At 47.8% G+C, this 18,758-nt stretch overlaps 1 protein-coding gene across 4 annotated transcripts in view; it reads right to left on the minus strand.

Annotated features, from left to right (window-relative positions):
- Positions 1-18,758, minus strand: part of TMEM177 (transmembrane protein 177) — a 109,610-nt gene that overhangs the window by 34,088 nt on the left and 56,764 nt on the right. The window contains exon 1 of one of the 4 annotated variants that reach the window (XM_078682088.1): positions 3,185-3,205. The exons of the other annotated variants lie outside the window; for them this stretch is intronic. The gene's annotated coding sequence lies outside the window, so the exon portion shown is untranslated. Of the gene's footprint in view, positions 1-3,184; positions 3,206-18,758 lie in introns of those variants that run through there. 4 annotated transcript variants of the gene reach the window in all.

Consider the following 18,758-nt stretch of genomic DNA (forward strand, 5'->3'; position numbering starts at 1 on the left):
TTCCACGTCAAGAAAAGTGATACTTTTATTGGATGCAGTGTGGCTGAATTTGATGTCCTCAGTCCTCTGGTTAAGCCATGTCACAAAGTCATTTAGTGTCTCTTGGGTCCCCGACCAGATGAAAAATACATCATTGATGTATCTGATGTATTTGGTAATAAATTCAGCGAACGGGTTGTTGTTGTAAATAAATTTGGTCTCATAAAGCCCCATAAATAATACTGCTAGCTCCGGTGCAAAGGAGCAGCCCATGGCCACCCCCTTCGTTTGAAAAAAGAAGTCAGTATCCAACTGAAAATAATTCTTTTGCAGGGCAAACTTCCATCAAGTTCACTAGGCGCTGTTCCTTTAAGGAAAACTTGATCATGTGGCCAGGAATGAGCGTGAAATACGTAGAAGCCGGCTGTGCATGGCAAACTTTCGGACTGTTTCACAGAGAGCATACCGGACAAGAACGTAAGTCGAGAAAGAGGCAGTTTTCTGTTCCCCCGCTTGTCCGGTTCCTTTAATATTCTAACTTAGTCCCCCTGTTTCTGTCCATAGTCGCTTAGCAAGTAATCGTCGGCAGTAATCATCCCACCCGGTGTGGAAGCACCGCGTAGGAGACCGGGTAAGTCTTACTGCTTGAGACTTTCATGTTTTCTAACAAAATGTGATTAATCACGGTGGGATTCTGAAAGTAATTCTCGGCTCACGTTCGTTTTTAGGCACTACGAGCCTCCCCAACGCGTAATTAAGGTCAGTTTAGCCTTGAGTAACTTTGTAGATGCACTAGTTTGCCTCTTCCTCCATTAATGTCGAGTTTCTTTCCATCTAGTGCTACCGCTCTACACATCGTGAATAAAGGTGGGTGCCATAGACCGTCGCTTCACAATTGTACCCATTTATGCAAATATGTGGAGGTTCCATCTGTTTATAGTAAATGTCTTTATGTAACTGTTTTTATGTCCAGAACATTGTGACTACACCACATGACCTCCCAAGGGACACCAATTCCACTAGAAATAAGGTAAGCGGAAGTGAGCCGGTTGGCGGCTGTATGTTGATATAAAAAGGCAATTTCACGGAATAGGTGACTTAATCTGGCACATTTGTCTTTTGTTTTTTTGTAGAGTTCTATGGTCCTGAGGAGAACCCCGCAATCAGGGGGTTCGAAACGCGTCGACCTTACTTGGCCCTGTGTCAAACAATAAGGTTTAGTAGGACTTTGTTAGGATACTAAGAAATTAGGTTCTAACTGTATATTTCTATGTAACATAGTCACACTGAGATAACGATTAGGGTACATAAATTGTACGTTCAACTGTTTGTTGGCAAAGGGCCATACCTTATGATTTCATGTTATATGCATGTGTGTGTTTGGGTGTATGATGAATGGACTAGTCAAAAGTTTGGAATGGATGAGTTGTAAATATGTATAGTGAATATATGTGATTGTAATTGATTGTTATTTACTGTATATTTTGTATATGCACAAAAAAGTGGTTCTGAGAAATAAAAAAGTAAAAAGAAAGTGACAAATGAGACAAATAAATAAATAAACTAGTGACGTTATAGTAAACAGACCGTTATGTTTTATTCATATAGGTGCTAACATAAATTCTGAAAGTTAAGTCCAGTATTGGCATTTATCTATATCTTACTACAGCAGTCTGTACTGCTGTCAGAATTTTTTCTATGGATGCAAAGCGCATCTTAGCATTTGTATACAAATGTGACTTGTATGCAATTGGTACTGTTTCACCTTCATTGTATGTCAGATAGGTGTACCCAGATTGACCCGCAATTATAGGGATCAACAGGTTGCGTATGTTTACGCGTGTCTGTAAATGTTTTGAAGCTATCATGTCAGCTTGTAAGAAACATAGTGTATCTTTGTTTTCCTGTGTCCAGTTTCTCGCTGAGAAATCAGGTTTTATTAAGTCATAGAAAGGTTTTACTCTTTCTGCGTAATCCCAAATGTATTTTTTACCGAAATTTAGGAATCCCAGTATTGATTATAGATTTTTTAATGATCTTGGAGGTTGGAGCAGTGTGCATTGTTAGAAAAAAATTGGCTGCTAGGCTTTTTCCTTCACTTGAAAGTTCATATCCTGGAAACAGGACACCGTGGTGGGGGATTTTAGATTTCTTAATAGTTACATTTGTAGCCCTCAGATGCAAATCCCCAAATTATGGTGTTCACCCTGTTCAAATGTTCATCTAGGTCATCGTCCGTCAGACAAATATCACCCACAAAGGACAATGCCTCATCTAATTTTTGAAGTAACTGTTACTCTGGTCAAAAACAACCCTGGGCTGTTCTTATACCCCTGGGGGATTCAACAAAATTGCCTCTGGGACCCTAGCACTGAGAATGCGGCGAAATACTTGCTTTCAGGCGCTATATTTTGCCCAAAAAATCCATTTGAGATATCAAGTGTTTTATATTTTTTCCACACAATGTTATTCATGAATGCGGCACTGTGTGCATTTTAGAATGTGAATGTCGTAGTGCAAGTGTTTAAATGTCTAATCTAAAACTAGATGATATGTATTGTTAGGTTTCATGACGGGAAACAAAAAGGTTGTCATTTGAGAGGTGCAAGTTTCAATCGCCCCTTGGTGTTCAAGTTGATCTAAGATCTCCCTTACCTGTTTTTTTTAGCTTCTTGCTTTATTGGATACTGCCTCTGTGCAGTTGGTGTATTTTTTAAAGTAATTATGTGGTGGGTTGAATCCTCATCCCATCCAACATAGTTTTTGTATAATGCCGGAGCATGGGCTGCCGCCCACTCCTGCGCATATGTATGTTGCAAGTGCCTGGGAATGTGATCTGAAAAGGCTGGTGGAATTGCCATTTCTCCTTTAGGGCTATCCAAGACGTATGCTGGCGGCCAATCTTGTTCAGCTAACAAAACGTCATAGCCAAACGTAAGGTTCTCCCAAAAGAGACCTCTCGCTTTCCTACTCTTGTGCCCCCTCTATTTAGAGCGTTATTTCATACAATTTATGTGGGACACTTAATCTAGTATCATGTGTTTCCACCGTGATATAATCATTCAAGTCCGCTGTCGCCAGAAAGTCCATCAGGTTCGGGCGAGCTATTGTTACGTCCGCCTCACTGTCTAGCATCATCAGAGCCCATTCCTTGTTCAGTCGTCGAGTCCTCAGAATTCTGGGCATGTCTGATCTTTAGACCTACAACGTCCTTCTTTTTGAACTGTGGCTTTTGCTTTGGCTTCTCTTCTTGTGTGCTGGTCGTCTCTGGACTTTGTACGCTCTTCTTGTCTTTCTGACCGTCCTTCCCTCTCTGAGTTTTTTGATGAACTCTGAAAGGAAAAAGAGGAACGTTTATCAGCATCATGATGCCTGTCAGGTTTCCTAATAATATCCCTATTCCTAAGTTTATACCTCTTTTCTGAGATCTACCTAGGGATTGAGATCGGTTTCCTTTAAAGTTTTGGTGTTTTTTATTATTCCACTTCTTTTTAGAAGAAGCAGGTGTCTGCTTGGAAGTTTCCTTTTCAGGACTGCCCATCAGTTGTGGTTTTAAAGCTTTCACACCCAAACTGTCTCTGCCTAATTCCGCATATGCAGTTGCAATTATTTTAGGTAGTTTGTGTTCCTGTTCTAAAGGACTGAACTCCCTTAGGGGTTGGTGGATTGCCACTGAAGCTGCTTCCCCTTTAATATTAGCTAGTATTACGGCTGATACCTGGGCATAGTTACCTAGTAACTTCATCCCTACTTTCAGAGCAAACTCTGCTCCGTACTCGTTCTGCATTTGTCTCAATGCATCAGGTATCACTGCTAATGAAGGAATACCAGGAGTTCTAGTATATATGGCAGCAAAGACTGTACCCCAAGTGGTACAATCTTCTAATTGGGGTGTTATCCCCATGGGGAAGCAGATTGTTAGCATTCTGTGTTTTTCATATGGGGTAGTATTCGGGAATACTGCCTTGAGCTGTGTAATTTTCTAAGCTACCCAGAATGGCATTTGTTCACGTTTAGAGGGCACTTTGCCCATCACTGAGTGTAATGTTTGTGGTATGATTTTAGTCGCTGTACCCTGAGATTGAGTTCCATTTGATGCAAATGTTGCTGGCTGGACTGTGAAAGTCCTCATGACTAATTGCGTCAAGTTTCTATAGATTTTAATTAAATCTTTGTGTTGTAGGAGTATGTCTCCTGGTGGCATGGTTTCAATGTCAGGATGTAGTGTGTAGGCCGCTAATATTGGCCATGTTGCCCCATCTCCTCCGAGTGGGCCTAATCTTCCTCTTCCTCTTATGTGGGGTAGGGCAGCTTTAAACCAGTATAAATGTTCCTGGTACGCAAGTGGAATCTATGTCCTCAAACGGACCATATTCCACTGGTGCATCTCCTTCTGTGTAAGAGTGAAATGTCTGTGTTCTCGCACCTGCTGCCGGGAATGTAACCCACAAATAAAATACCTCTGTTTTATTTGATTTGTGTGCCTCAATAACGAAAACTACTAAGCCACCCCTAGCTGATAAACCATTTTCTAAAAGCTTCATGGTGATTGTATGTCTGAATTCTTCAGCAACTGGAATTCTGTCTGCATTGTCTTCCCCTGAGAGGTGTAGATTTACTCTTACGTCGCCTCCTGTCTCAGTCATTTTGTAAAGAAGAAGATTGTTCTAGGGAACCAAGATAAGGTTTTAATGCACAATTTTTAGGAACACTGTGTCCTCCAAGCTTCACTAACCAACAGCTAATAAATAGGATTTTTTGCCTACTCAGCTGTGGCGGAGTTTGTGCCCACCAACTCCAGACGTCTCTGGTGTTTTTTGAGTAGGGGTCTCTGAGAATAGCACGACTGAACTACTCAGATTATACTGTTAAATAAGTACCCAACCAACGTTGGTGGCGACATGTCGTGTAGTTCCTATATTACCTATACATGATCGGCGCGTTTCCGATAAACCGTGGGTTTGGTGGCAGACTGGTTCCGTGCACCCACACCAGATACTTTAGCCTGTTTGCATTAGCTAGCTCACAGTACCACTAGAATATCCCCTTATCAGGGAGAGAATAGTTTCTGGCAACCTCAGAACATGACAACCCTGATAATGTACTACTTTTCGCTCAGTCACGCTTGCTCGCTTAGTTCGTCTCAGAGATACACAGAATAAACAAGCTGGGCGTTTCAATAAGGATTTATTGGACAGTTAGTATTCTAGTGTAAAATAGATGTGCGGTAACAACCATCAGTAGCAGAGATATACGGTTAGCAATACTACAAGAGTAATGGGATGGTATAGTTCTACCTTTTTGCAGAAATTATGAATGAATACAAGTATAAAGAATAAATGATAATAGGTCCTTACTCCTACGATGTCTCCCTAACTAGATGTACCTAAATGTACCTAGCATCTGTGTGGGTGTTATGCCAAGAATTCCTCTAAGGTCTAGCCACCCCATTACCTGAGAATTAGGGAATGTGGGACTCCGTCCTGGTCTAGAGTTGAACACCCTGCAAGGGATGTTAGACCACTGCTAGCTGGAGAGTCTGCATGCAGGTACATCAGCGTCTCTGGCCAGTGTGTCAGCCGGGAGTCACAGTCTCCTCTGTCTTTCTGAAGCAGGACATGATGAATATATATACACCCACAGGTTTCCCCAGGAATCCTACCTTGCTGTGTTACTGTGTTGTCCTAAAGGATGACGTTGGGCTTAAACTTTAACATAGATATTATACAGGAAATGTTCATCCTGCTGTGCTTCTAAGAAGCCTCATGCATAAATGTAGGAGTATCAAACCTGGGAAAAACCTGCATTCTGAATACAGTGTAGTATCTAGGTAAAAGGTCAGTCCCTATGAACCGTTGTGTGTAATGTAGGGAAGGATTATAGGTGAAAGGTTGCAGTGTTACCCGCGCCTATATAGGGTACCCATATGGAATATAACATTACTATGCCCGAACTCAGGATTTCAAAATACACATTTTAGTAAAGATGATTTTTATATTGGGTGTTTAGAAATACCCCTTTTTAGAAAGTGGGTATTTCCTTGTCTAACCCTCAATGTGCCTCTGCCTGTTTTGTGTATTAGCTGTCTATGCTTTAGACGGACAGGGCTGGGGATGTGCATTCCCACTAGACAGATAGAAGAGGGGACTGAGGTGTGTCCTGCCTTTCCTGAGTGACTCCTAGCCAGGCAGATTAGACCTGTCTGTATATAGAGTAGTCAGAAGAGTTGTCGCTTGCACCAGAATGGACTGTGTCTGCCTCTCACAAATCTTTCTCCACCTCCTGTGGTGAACCTGGCCTGAGCCGGGGTGAACTGGTTTATGTATCCTAGTGGTACTTTCTTATTACCAACATCAAGGGGAAAAGTGATATAAGTGTTGGTTATGTGCAGATGCTTTACACACTGCCTCTGAGATAAGCCACACTGCCCGTGCCAAGCTACCAAGGGGGTGAGCAGGTTTTTTTTTTGTTTTTTTTAGAAGTTTGACTCCCTTATTCTGAATTGGAAGGGTCCCTACTTGGTTAGGGTAACAACCTGCCAACTAGAGACCCCATTTCTAACATTAGTGTGTTAGTTTTTTGCAGACCCCTCGCACAACAAACACAGCTCTGACTGCGATTTTCAAAATGCAAGAAACACGTATAAGTTGTTTTCAAGGTCAAGTAATTACTTGTACGGAAAAACAGTCCAAAAAGAGAAACTCCAACTTTTACCCTCTTCGGTCCCTACCTTCTGTACCCTCTCTACACATTCTCTACTGTTGTGAATTTGCTTTTTATCTAACCTCCATTCTGCCAATGCAATGACATTGCAGTGAATTCGCAGTATTCCGGGACCATCGGCGTAATTTGGGCAGAGGACCTGGGTTGATTAAATAAAATGAGCCAGTGCACTGCATCAGGGTTTGTTGCTGCAGTAAACCCCTTTGTGCCTGTACTCCAATGAGGCAGACCTCATATTGAGTTACAATCCAACCTTCTATTTCCCCTGCTACTGACCCGGCCCAGACCCCCTCATATCTTCTCAAAGAATGCCATATCCTTCTGCCAGCGCCACCTATCGGCCTACAGCAGGTCAAGTCCCTGCCCCCTTGGCGTCCATCTGAAAGTGGAGAGGCTAAGGGTGACTTCACCATTGGCACCACAGATTGGATCCCCTCTATCTCCCCTTCTCTAAACTGCTCTCCACACTTCTAATCTCGAAGGCTGCCCTACTACTGATCGATGCCCCGTCCCGTCTGCCAGCCCACCCTTCAATGGGCCCATTTGGATACAGCAGGTCAACTTCGTGCCCCTCTCCGCCATCCCTGCTCCTTTGGGTCCATCTGATGGTGCTTCTCATTTTATTAAATCGAATTGCACTCTTATCCCAGGATTACTAATGAGCAGCTGTCACCGACTCACTTACTTTGTGAGGCGAGCGGAGCAGCAAATTAGCCATGGGCAGCCTCTTGGCGAACTTGCCGGGGGCAAACACCAACCACCCGGGCATGTTTCAGACTGAGGCTCAGCAGTACATCCACAGTATGTGCTCTGGGCTCCAGCAGCTGCCACGGTTCAGGGGTTCGGCTGGCTCCAGCAATAGGGATCATTCTCATGTTATTTAAATAAAATGTACCTGTGAGCGGGCAGCGCTGGCTGCCATTACCACTGCAGAATTCCGCCCATTCTACACTTCCGGTTAGGACGCGGTCTAGTCGTCCACCGGAATCATATAAAACGGCAAGCCTGTCTGCGCCTGGACCGGGCCCAGGGCCAGAACCTCTGGTCTTTTAAATGCTCAGGCGCACAGCTATATCGCAAGGGAGCTACTCCTTCTCAATAACCGCAGGGACAATTGTCACCTGTCCACTCCTGGCTATGGACATGCAAACTGTCCCTGCAGTTTTATACTCCTGCAACCACAAAGGATTAGTGCCTTCCAACCCCTGAAATGTTCCCAGTCATGACCCTTCTAAACTTACAGAGAACGCTGAAATTAATTGTGGCCTCACAAATGTCAGATCACTGGCAAAGCACAAATATGAAATTGCGCACATGATCTTAAACTTGGAGTTAGACATAATTTTCTTATCAGACATCTGGACAGATGCTGCCTCTGACCCTGACTTTGTCACTGCAACCCCATCTGGATTTCGGGCTATCAGAGTCGATAGGCCACTAAAACGAGGTGGTGGAATAGCCATCATCTTTAGGGAGCATTTCCCAGTAACTTTCCATTCCATCTCCACACCTCTGTATGAGGCTCTTCACTTTGCTCTCGAACTCAGCCCAAGGCAGACTTTCAGAGGCATCTTGTTGTACCGGCCTCCAGGTACTAGAAGTACCTTCACTTCAAATCTAGATAGCCTGCTGTTAGCTATTGATTTAAACAATGATTATACCATCCTTTGTGATTTTAATTTTTACCTTGAAGACAAGGGTAGCAGGGAGACAGGGGTACTGCTAGACACATTGGGAGCTGTAGGCCTAACCCAACTAGTACAGACCCCCACACACGAGTCAGGGCACACGCTAGATGGTATCTTTACCTCGGCCTAGGGTCTCGTATTAAAAGAAACCCTTCCTCTGACTTGGTCAGACCATTCATTAATTAAGTTCAATCTTTCAATCTCCTCTCTCGGGCTCGGAGGGACCTCCAAGCCCCCAGCCTTCACTCATATAGAGTGGAGTAAAACTGACAAAAAGATCCTCCGCACACATTTGGAGTTCACAACCACAATTAAATGGTCACCCAGAAGTAATGGTCACCAAATATACTGAATGGCTCAATAAAGCAGTTAAGGCCTCAGTATCAATAAAAAGAAACTCAGGTAATAGGAGCACCCCTTCTGCCCCCTGGTTTTCTGATGTACTACGGAAAGGAAAGCAAACATTTTCTCGACTCGAAAGGTGTTGGCGAACAAATTATCCCTCACACGAGGAAAGCGTACAGAACGGCCCTAACACAATACAAAAATCTACTGATATCAGAAAAGAGAGTTTATTTTACTAAACAGATTGAGGAAGCAAAAAAATCCTCTAAAGCACTATTTACAGTAGTAAACAAACTCCCTATACCTAAAAATACAGGGATAAAGGGCAATCAAAGGTTTTGTAATGACATTGCAGCGGCTTTTAAAACCAAAGTCATGGGCATTTTTAAAGACTTCGAGGATACAACAGTTCACTTCCCCACAATTCTAGCTACAAGCCCTGACCTCGAAAAGAACACCCGGCTTAGCTTCGCCGACACTTAATCTGAAATAGTGGAAAAATATATTAACAAAGCGAAGTCGGGATCCCCCTCCGACCCATGCCCGCCAGCATTTCTGAAAGAAATAGTGGTCCTGGTGAGTACTGGGCTAACATAAATTTTTAACTAAATGTTTGACTGTCAATTTTCCTTCCATGTGGAAGGATACCTCTATCCTTCCGCTGCTAAAAAAAAACCAACCTGGATCCGACCAACTACCGTCCCACAGCCCGGTTGCCACTGCCAGCTAAAATAATAGACAAACTCATGAATATTCGATTAACCCAATTTATTCGTGAAAATAATTTGCTCGATCACTCCCAGTTTGGTTTCCGCCAAGAACACAGTATGGAAACGGCACTCATCAAAGCCACAGATGAGATGAGATCAGAGCGGTGATGGAGGGAGGAGACACAGCTGCCCTTGTGCTCCTCGATCTGTCAGCCGCTTTTGATACAGTTGATCACTCCTTCTTACAACAGTGGCTGGAGAGTCTGGGGGTCAGGGGTTCGGCACTAGACCTTCTGCCCTCCTTTCTCAAAGACAGAAGACTAACAGTTTCGGTTGATGGGTATCACTCAGAGCCATATACCCTCCTGTGTGGAGTACCACAGGGCTCCTCCTTGAGCCCCTCCCTTTTTAAAGTTTACATCTCCGAACTGGCTCCTATGATCCGAGACTTTGGGTTCAGTCTGACGTCTTGCGCAGATGACACTCAAAGTGGTGGCTGCATATAAAAATCTGGCTCCTCCTACTCAAAAATGTCAGAACTGCATGCGTACTATAAACAGATGGATGAGTACACACGGTCTTAAACTCAACTGTGATAAAACAGAGGTCCTGATCTTTGGTAATATGGAGCCAAAACTGGGTCAATCTGTGGTGGCCAGCAGAGATGGGAGAATCACCAAAATCAGCGGTTGAGGCTAAGAATCTGTGAGTATGGTTTGACAACAAACTTTCGCTCTCTCATCATACAAATGCTACTGTCTCAGCCTCCCACCTCTGTAGTGTAGTTCCTATTATCCCAATAGGCTCTGCGCATTGGAATAATATCTTCAATAGTATAGACGTAGGACAGAGGTTAACTAGGTCTTCTACTGTCGATATTAGACTTAAAGTTTAATGTTTGCCAGCTAGCTCAGAGTTCACTAGAAACTTTCTCGAATAGACAAGGAGGAGTTTAACCTCCCTGGATAGACAAGAAGGGATTTAGTTTCTGACAACCATAGAACATGACAACTTTGCTCTCCCCTAATCAAGAGTGTATCTCTAGAGTCGTGTGAAAACAAAAGACAACTTATTTTACTCAGTCAGTTCAGTGCATTCTTAGTTTCACCAGATTGTAGAGAAAAGGAAGAGACGGGTGTGTTCAATAAAAAGATGTTATTTATTGATCAGTCTCTTTTCTCATACAAGAGAAATGAATCGCTATTATTGCAATACTTATAGTTAAGTAAAGTGCATACAGTAATAACAGAATTATAAAATAATACTGTAAAAGCATCGATATGGTTTCTTAGCCATATGATACTTAAAATGGATAAAATAGATACATACATATATACATTGACTAATCGTACTCAACTGGTGCTTCTAACTACGCCTACCCCAATGTACCTGACCTAAGCCTAATACGTGGGCGGGAGTAGATAAGTAGCAGTTTAAGTTAAGTTTGTTTTGCCAAGAGTCTGCTTCAAGAATTCTCTACAAAGGGTTATTCAGTTCAGTACCTGGGATTTAGAAGGCTGGAGGGTTGGTATCTCTATCTCAGGGCTTGATATTCCAGCTGCCTGCAAGGGCGGCTTGGAAGCGCCGGAGCTGGATTTCTCGGCAGGAGAAAAGGCAGCGTCTCTCTCTCAGCGCGTCAGAAAGGAGGGGCAGCGTCTGTGGGCTTCGCGGTCAGCTGGGCTCCTCGGCAAGTCTCGCTGCTCCAATCTTGTCACCACCTCGTGTGTTTGCTTAAGGCAATGTCGGTATTATTTATACCTGAAAGGTGCCGAGATTGACGTAAGGATGGACATAAATACGTCAATAAGGATGTCATACGAACTGATCGTTCGCACATTCTTTACTGAAGTTCTCGGTTAAATCAAAACAATGGCTGTGGGGATTTCCCAGGTCGTGGTAGGTTTGATTTGTTTTGAGAACACCGTATGACTATTAGGGGGCTGGAGAAATAGTGCTTGCCTAATGAGATGGCATGCGCTATGACCTAATCCGATAACGGGTTTCTGTGCAGTTGAATGGCTGCTAGTTAATTATTAACCAGACAAGGGTCAGAAATAGGGGGATCGATACAGTACCCATAGTAAATACATCACAACTCCTTATTAAGAAAATAAGGAAGATGCTTACTTACATTTCAGTTTACACTAGAAAAACTGTGGTAACATCGCTAATTCAGTCCAAACTGGATTACTGCAACGGGCTTTAGCTGAATATACTGTCCAACACCCCTAGGTGCAAATCTGTATCTAAAGAGATTCGCAGCCTGCACTGGCTTCCTGTGGCACAACACATTAAATTCAAGGGTCTGTGTTTGGCTTATAGAGCATTTACCCACACAGGTCTTGTCTTCCAGTAAAACCTTTTTGCCTGGTATGAACCAAAAAGATAGCGGAGCGTGGCTAAGCACGCAATGGGAACGGACGGGTTGAGGTAGAGCTCCGATCCGAGCTCCGTCTCCCCAGGCCATTACTCCGCTAAAATTCTCCTGATCCGGCCTCCAATTGGGGCGCTGTGTGGGGGCATCGGCAACCACTGGCTGGCGAAGTTTGGGGCCCATCGGACGCATCCGACCGCACCGGTGGTTCCGGCCGTGACGAGGCCGCTTCCGAGGCAACTTGGCCGACGGGCCTGCTCAGGAGACCGAGGCTTCTGGAGGTAGGCGAGGCCCCGAAACGCGGCCTGGAGGTGGAAGAAGTGTGGCGCATCTGTGGCACTAGGCACTGCGGAGACGCTTGCTGTGACGACCCGGGAGCGAGTAGGGGTCGGATCACGCACCTGGCTGTCGCCTGATCTGGGGAGCCCCCCCCCTGCACTACTGCGCCAGGGACATCATTGAGGAGCGCGGAGGGCGCTGGACGAGTCGCTGACTACCGGGAGCCCTGCGGGCTGGGACTGCCTGGGGTGCGGCAGGGTGCAGGTACTGTCTGTGTGGAGTCGGGGGGCACATTTCACCCCCCTCCCAAGAGAGAAACCAGCTGATGGACTTACAGGCCCGGCGGATGATCCAGGCTCCACAGACGATTGTGGGTGTGCCGTGGCCGCCCCTAGCGTGTCCTGACCGAGAGAGGCCGGGACCCCTGTGGGTGGTCGGAGTCACGGGTTGTGGCCTTGAGGAAGAGAGGCCTCCTTGTTATCGGAGGTGCTGTACTCCGTGGAGAGGACTGCTGCGGCAACTCGGAGGCGAGCCGGGGTCGGTACCCGTGCCCAGCCATTGCCTGGCCTGGAGGGGCCCTGCCCGCGCCGTGTTGAGGCCAGTGCTGCGGCACGCGGGGGCGCTGTGCGCGCCATCGACCGCTGGATGCCCTGCGGAGCTGGGGCTACCTGTGGAGAGTCAGGGTGAAGACGCCGTCCACTTGGGGCTGGCGCGGCGGGCCCCCCCCTTTGCGTCCACACAATACGGACTCCTTGGGAGTGGATTCCGGCCTGCACACTTTGCTGAAGGAGACGCATATCCTGCTCATTGCCCAGCGCAATGTGCAGTACTGGACGGCATTGAGGAGGGATGCTGGTGGACTCCCCCTCCCCCCCCCTCCCCTCCTCCGGTGCTCCGCCGTCCTGCAGTGAATCGTCTAAGTGCTCCTTGCTAGAAGCGCCCAGTGGAGATATCCCTCTTATCACCTGCTGTACCTGAGTGCCCGCCCTCCCCCGTCTCCTCTGGTGCAGGCCAGAGCTCTACCAATTATTGGACACTGTTACGCTAGACGCCGGCTCCTTACTTACCACGCTACCCATGTCTGGAGGTATCAGGGCGAGGACTGGCTCTAGCAGCTCGCAACCGAAGAGAAGGATGGAGAAGTCCATGAAAGCGACGGACTCTGACCCAACGGCGGCTAAACTTGATACCATGCTGGCAGCCATGGAGCGTTTGGAGAAAATCGATGCAACTCACCTACACCTCACTAGAAGCCAAGATAGATGGTGTGGCTGTCGATCTAACACACTTGCGTGCTGACCACAAGAAATTAGCGGAACGCACCACTACCTTGGAGGGCAATGTGGCAGATCTTACACCACGAGTCGCTCAGTCTGACAAGTAGATGAGAGACCTGCTGAACAGAGTTGAATTCTTAGAGGACCTTGCTGAGGATGCGGAAGGGAGGGCACAGAGAAACAACGTGAGAATAGTAGGAGTGCCGGAGCGATGGGAGGGGAAGGAGCCGGCGACAAATATGGAGAACTGACTGAAAACACTGTTATAGGAGGACGCATTGTCACCCCACTTTGTTGTGGAGCGGGTGCACCGAGTTCCGACATGATCACTGCCTACGGGATCTAACCCCAGACTCATGCTCATCAGAATCTTGAACTACCGTGATCGGGACTCCATACTGCGTGAAACCAGATTGCTCCGAGATGTTCACATTGACAATGCCAAAATCATGTTCTTTCCCGATTATACAATTCAAGTTCAGCGTCAAAGACACTCCTTCCTAGTAGTTAAACAAAGGCTCCGCCAGCTAGACCTCAAATACTTCCTTCTTTATCCCCCGCCAGATTGCGAGTGATAGCCCAGGACAAAACGCACTTCATCGCCAGCCCGGAGGAAGTTGAAGCCTGGCTGGACAGTGGAGTAACTGCGGACTCCAGGCAGTCTTCTGCTCTTTCATCTTTGCGGCGTTTCCAAAGGGCCCCGCCGCCGCCGCAGGAACAGATCATCACCAGCCCGCGAGACACGGACGGTGGCAGAAATTGACCTGCCTGCGGAACTTGTGCACAGTGAACAGCAGGATGCTCTCTGAATGGTAGCGGAACTCAGTGGGTCGCCAGACACGGACGCCGCTTTGGAGGCCAGCCCGCAGGAACTGCCCAGTGACGATGAACTCATCTACGGGCTGCCGACTCCCAGATGTCCACGGAACAACCAGATGCAACTCCGCAGATCGCAGATCTGATTCATTGAATGGACGACTACATCACTTAAGGCTGATTTCCTGCTTTGCAGTGCGTAGGTGCTGCTACTCAACTGTACGTCAACCATGCCCACGACCTTAGCCGCAGCCAAGGCCTGAACGCCTATCACACTCTTTGACATCGGCGCAAGGCGCAGTGAGCATCAGCTCTGTGGTGGTTGCTTTCTGGGGGTAGGGTATCCCAGCGGGATCTGCCTGGCGGACAACCTGGGTGCAATTGCACTGGCGCCTCGCTGCCTGAGTGGAGTGCCGTTGGGATTCCTGGGCCCCCTGGCGCCCTTACTGATTCAGTCACTCAGGTGTAATAGACTATGCTATTCCCCGATGGGACACTTTATGCCAGTCGAGGCAGACGCAGACTCCCTGGGGAGGGCAGCGTTCAATCTACTTGTTCAGCAGTTGAACTATCATCGTTGTGCCATGTGCGCAGCGACCCCCCTGGACCTAAATGTTCGATACCTCATTGGAGAGTTTGGACGGCGGCATGTTTAGCAGTCGACCTTTCGGTATTTTCCGGTTGTTGTGTTCTGTTTGGTCCGACGCACCACTTGGATTGCGTCTCTCTCTTTATTTTGTGCAGTATTTACGAACATTCACTGAAAAGTCTTTGATGGCTGTGTGTGGGGGGATGGTGGGGGGGCTGAGGTGGCGACTTGCTGTGGAGGAGTGGGAGTGGGGTGACCACCTGAAACTGCAATGTCAACGATAAAGATATGCACGTGGAATGTAAGAGGAATGCACACACCCTCGCGCAGGTACCAAATCTTTTCCTATCTCAAACGACACCGGATTCAGGTAGCCCTCTTGCAGGAAACACACTTAAATGACGCAGAAGTTGCACCGTAGGTGGCGCGGGCAGCTTTATGCCACCACATATTCGTCCTACGCTCGTGGGGCGCTGATATGGGTGAGACCGGGGCCACCTTTTGCGGTCTCACATTCCCATATAGACAAGGAGGGCAGATGTGTGCTTGCTCGTGGTAAACTGGATGGTCAACTAGTGGTCCTGGCTTCGCTATATGCCCCTAACACAGATCAGGGAGGATTCCTTGCGCAACTAACTATGGCCCCTGTCTGCGGCTCCTGTCCACGGGGCTATGAAAGCGCTGACTAGCTGGGCATTACAGTGGGATCTGCACGATGCCTGGCGGAGTCGCAACCCAAACACAAAGATATACTCTTATTACTCCGGCGCACATACACTGCACGTCAGATTGGATAGATACATGCTGTCAGGCGAGCTGCTCCCGTATGTCACTGACACCTTCTATGTGGGCCGTACCCACTCGGATCACAACCCGCATGTCCTGGAGTTGGCATGGGCGCGCCCACACCCACCTGTGCCCACTTGGAGGCTTCAACCTGATCTCCTCCTTGATGCCTCCTTTCGCAATTCAGTAAGTACGCGTCTTGTTCAATACTTTGAAGAGAATGCCAATACAGCGTCCACCCCCCAAATTGAGTGGGATGCCTTTAAAGTTGTAATCAGGGGCCACTGCCTAGGCACACAAGCTGGCATGCGGAGACAGTTCGATAGGGACCTGACACATATTGAAGCGGATTTACTTCACAAGGAGCGCGAGGCGGTGGGGATGACACATCACTACACGAAACGCGTGTGGAACATGCGAGGTTCCTAGAGAGATTACGTCATCTTAACTATGAGGCCCACTCGGCGCGCACTCACCATCTTGGGGATAGCCGTGAAAGTTGCTAGCATGGCTGATCCAGCAAGATACTCGGACGACACCGGTGGCAGCAATACGCGCTAGCGGGGGTGGTGTCGTATATACACAACAGCATACATGAAGCTTTTGTACAACATTAAACGTTATTAAATCAATCTAGACTACGAGTCTCTCTTGCTCACATAACTGCATACCTTTCTGACATTGTGCTGCCAACAATAGACGATACGCAACGAGACGACTTGGAAGCCCCGCTCACGCCTGACGAACGGCGCAGCGTCATTTTCTCCCTTTCTAATGGCAAGTCCCCAGGCCCGGATGGGCTGCCAGCTGAATTTTTTAAAGCCTATTCAGACTTATTGATCCCCGAGCTATTGAGAGCATATGCGGCGGCCATATCGGACTCCTCCCTCCCTCCCACGTTGAATGAAGCTACCCTCATTGCCCTCCCTAAGTCCGGCACGAACAGCACCCATTTAGGCTCATATCGCCCACTAGCCCTTCTCAACACTGATTACAAGATACTGGCTTCCGCATTGGCTCAGCTACTGGCCCCCTTGCTTCCCGCTCTTGTACATAGCGACCAAAATGGTTTCGTACCCACACGGAGCACCTCCCACAATATACGGCGCTTGTTCAAGGTGCAAAGATACGCCACACAACAATGGCCCAGATCCGGGTGCCTGGTACTGGACCTCGAAAAGGCTTTCGACTCTGTGGAGTGGCCCTACCTGGTGGCGGTGTTAAGGAAATAGGACCTTGGAGATGATTACATGCAGATGGTGGGATTGCTATATCAGAAGCCCGCAGTACGAGTGCGCTCCGGTACGCTGCTGTCAGACACCATTCGTGTTAGGAGGGGTACCAGGCAGGGATGCCCTCTGTCCCCGCTACTTTTTTCATTGGTGATGGTACCCCTGGCGGCACTCCTGAGGGACCAAGGCATGGAGGGGGGGATCCCCTAGCGGATGGGCTGCACAGTGTCACTGTATGCCGACGACTTACTTTTATATATCAGAGACCTAACCCGCTTTCCGTTGGCCCGGTCTGATACTTTCTGCGCCTTTGAAACCATGTCGGGACTGAAGGTCAACTGGGCCAAATCTGGAGTGTACTCCTTCTGTGCGGACACACAGGAATGTGAGATCCGCATTAATAATGAGAGACTCACTTGGTACCCCACCACGTTTCGATATCTTGGGATTTATATTTACAGAACTCTACCTGATGTGTTGGAGGGCAATCTAGTGCGTGCTATATCCTCCTTGCAAGCACAGATGACTTTCTGGAAAACCCTCCCTTTGAATGTGCCTGCTCGCGTCACACTGGCGAAAATGATCGTTTTACCCAGACTGTTATACTATTATGCTAACATCCCAGTGTATGTCCCGACTCGCATATTCCGAGAGCTAGAAACCTCAATTAGAGGCCTAATATGGAACACAGGGAGATCGCGCATGGCGCTGAAGAAGCTCTATGCGCCCCCCCCCCCCGATGCTGGAGGCATAGCAGTCCCCAATCTGGAACTGTACTACCTGGCGGCACAGATGCAATGGGTAGCCGGATGGCTAAGTGGGAAGAATTTGTGCGATACCCCCACGGACGCCACGACCTGGACCCAAACGCAAATTAACACCCTGTTTCATCCCCTGACCAAGACACCCTGCCCCACACAACTGCATCTGGCAGTGGCTCGCAAGTGCTATGTCAGGAGTCTGAAACTCACCTGTGCTGTCACACCGTACGCCCTGGTGCTTCCACTGTTGGGCACACCCAGGGATGGAGGAATAGTGACGGAAGCAGCACTAACACGATGGACGCAGGCCGGAGTAGACACAGTGGGTGACCTATATACTGAAGGCGTCTTGGTTCCGTTCGAAACACTAGCGGCGGATACGGGCCTTCCAGCCGGGCAGTTTCTCCTGCATGCAGCACTTTTGCATATATTTTCGCGGCGGTGGGGAGACCTCTCGGAAGAACTGCAGACACACTCATTAGTACAGTACTTGCACGTCATGGGACATGGCTCCCAACTGGTTCATTGGCTGGTACAAGCTCTCCTGACCCACACGCAATGCTCCTCCCAAACCCTGCGAGATAAATGGGCAGAAGATAGGGGAAGGGCATGGACGGACAGGGAATGGGCAGCAGTGCTGGCCGGTGCCACCAACATACCACGAAACTCCCGCTTCAAGCTTATCCAACTCTATAGAATACATCGCGCATACTTGTCACCTGATAAGGTCAATAGGTATTTTGAGGTCACAACGTCGGTGTGCCCGAGGTGCTCCCTTGTGGGTGCGGATTTACTTCATATGTTGTGGTCCTGCCCCACACTACAGACATACTGGCACACCGTGACTGACATGCTGACAGAGGGTGTGGGCGAGGAACTGCGACACACATGGGAGATATGCATACTAGACCTATACAAGAGAACAAAACTTATTAGAGTCCCTTCCAGATTCTGGGACCTTGGTCTTATCACGGCGAAGAGGCTCATCACCAAACATTGGAAGCGCAGCGGACCCCCCCCTGGCAACGCATAACTCTTCATAGAGAGGAAACTGCGGGGCTGCGTAAATACCCCATCGCACAAAGCTGGGATGATGCCTTGAAGTCTTTCCACCGGGCATGCCACAATAGAGGAATTGATTAGTAAGGTTCTCCTCAGGCCCCACCAGGACGACAGGTGGGGCAGGGGGGCTATGCGTC

This window comes from Lissotriton helveticus, chromosome 3_1 (assembly GCF_964261635.1).
Source record: "Lissotriton helveticus chromosome 3_1, aLisHel1.1, whole genome shotgun sequence".
NCBI classification, from domain to species: Eukaryota; Metazoa; Chordata; class Amphibia; order Caudata; family Salamandridae; genus Lissotriton; species Lissotriton helveticus.